The sequence below is a fragment of the Myotis davidii genome, unplaced genomic scaffold (assembly GCF_000327345.1).
Source record: "Myotis davidii unplaced genomic scaffold, ASM32734v1 scaffold461, whole genome shotgun sequence".
Classification (NCBI taxonomy): Eukaryota; Metazoa; Chordata; class Mammalia; order Chiroptera; family Vespertilionidae; genus Myotis; species Myotis davidii.
In genome coordinates this window covers 3,636,429-3,638,664 of record NW_006295825.1, presented here as the reverse complement: position 1 = coordinate 3,638,664, position 2,236 = coordinate 3,636,429, and the positions used below count along the sequence as shown (strand labels likewise).

The following is a 2,236-nucleotide window of genomic DNA, read 5'->3' as shown; positions in this document are numbered from 1 at the left end:
CATCCTTAGTGCTGCCATGGGGGCAGAAGAGGCGCCCGCCACCTCCGCTGCATTGGCCAGCCATGAGCCAGCTTCTGGCTGAGTGGTGGTCCCCCTGTGGAAGTGCACTGACCACAAGGGGGCAGCTCCTGCCTTGAGTGTCTGCCCCCTGGTGGTCAGTGCGCCTTATAGTGTCCAGTGGTTCCACCATTTGGTTGATTTGCATATTAGGGTTTTATTATATAGGATAGGCACATAGTAGTTATCATATGAATATATATCCTCCTTTCATCCACATGCTAAATTGGAATTAAGTTTGGGTTTTTAAATATTTAATATCTTAAATAATAAATATTTTCAGACGGATAAGTATATAAAATAACACAATTGAGTAGGCAGAATAGTGGGCCCCAAAGTCTTCAATGTCCTAATCCCCAAGACTTACAATTACATAGCAAGTTGAATTAAGGTTACAAACTACCTGACTTTAAACCAGGAAAATTATGCTTTGTTACCCAGGTAGGGCCAATGTAATCACAAGAGTCCATAAAAGTGGAAGAAAAAGACAGAAAAAGAGAATTAAAAAGAAAAAAGCTGTGATGATGAAGAAGGATCTGAGAGATGCTATGTTGCTGGCTTTGAAGATGGAAGAAGGGACATGGGCCAAGGAATGTGAGCAGCCTCCAGGAGCTGGAAAAGGCAAGGAAATGGACTCTCTCCAAGAGCCTCCAGGAGGGACTCATTGCTGCCAGCCCCTCAATTTTAACAGTGAGACCCAGGTCAGACTGAACTACAGAACTGTAAGATAACAAATTTGCGTCATTTTAAGCCACTAACTTTATGGTAATTTGTTATAGCAACAATAGAAAACAAATACAATAATGAAGGCCCATGTACCCATCACCCAACTCTGTCATATCTTTTTTAAAAATATATTTTATTGATTTTTTTACAGAGAGGAAGGGAGAGGGATAGAGAGTTAGAAACATCGATCAGCTGCCCTGCACACTCCCTACTGGGGATGTGCTTGCAACCAAGGTACATGCCCTTGACTGGAATCGAACCCGGGACCCTTGAGTCCACAGGCTGACGCTCTATCCACTGAGCCAAACCGGTTAGGGCCCAACTCTGTCATATCTTAACAATCAATACAACTGACCCCCACGTTTTCACTATTAAAATAACACTGTGGTAAACATTCCTGTAGATTATTAGTCTTTGTGCACATCCTTGATTATGCTCTTAGGATAAATTTCTAGAAGAGAAATTGCTGAGTTAAAAGTTATGGAATATTAACAATAAAATGGTTTACAATATTAACTACCAAATTACCTTCCAGAAAAGTCAAACCAATTTACATTCCAGATGGATTGAAAATGCCCCCTTTTTTACACCCTTGGCAATATTGGATATTATGTTTTTCCCTATCTCAGTCAATCCAGAAAAACTATATGATGTTTTGTCATATTTCACTGTTGTATTAATTAATATTTTCCATATGCTTATTTCTCATTAGCAATTTTCTGTTGAGCTCATCATCTATTTCCTCCTAAGTGTTCTTCTGTATTAAGGATATTAACCAAATATTTTCCCAATTCTTTTCTATTAATTTTATACTATTAATTTTATTTTTGTGTGATTTAAAAATCATACAGAAAATTTTAATTGTGTATAATACACACACACACACTGTATAATGCAGGCATACCTCGTTTTATTGCATCTTGCTTTATTGTGTATCACAGATGTCACATGTTTTACAAACGTGAGGCAAGGCTCTCCACCAGCAAAAGGATTACATCTCTCTTTAATGCGATACTTGCTTTATTACAGTGGTCTGGAACCAAACCCGAAATATCTCCAGGGTATGCTGTATATTTTAAACCTATTGGGTTTTCCTTTTTAAGACAGGCCCTGGCCGCCTTAGAATCAGCTGAACATTTGCCTATATTTTCTTCTAAATTTTTTGTTGCGATATTTTTTTTTATATTTTATGAAATCTTTATTGTTCAGATTATTACATTTGTTCCTCTTGTTTCCCCCCATAGCTCCCCTCCACCCAGTTCCACCCCACCTTCTGCCCTTACCCCTCCACTGTCCTCATCCCTAGGTGCACAATTTTTGTCCAGTCTCTTCTCGCACCCCCCACACCCCTTTCCCCCAAGAATAGTCAGTCCACCCCCTTTCTATGCCCCTGATTCTATTAAATTCACCATTTTATTCTGTTCATCAGGTATTTATTCACTTGATTTTTAGA

At 39.0% G+C, this 2,236-nt stretch overlaps 1 long non-coding RNA gene across 1 annotated transcript in view; it reads left to right on the top strand.

The window, feature by feature from the left end:
- Positions 1-241: 241 nt before the first annotated feature.
- LOC107184241 overlaps positions 242-2,236 on the top strand; it is a 26,678-nt gene continuing 24,683 nt past the window's right edge. Inside the window, exon 1 of the long non-coding RNA XR_001515069.1 lies at positions 242-779. This is a non-coding gene — a long non-coding RNA (uncharacterized LOC107184241). The remainder of the gene's footprint in view (positions 780-2,236) is intronic.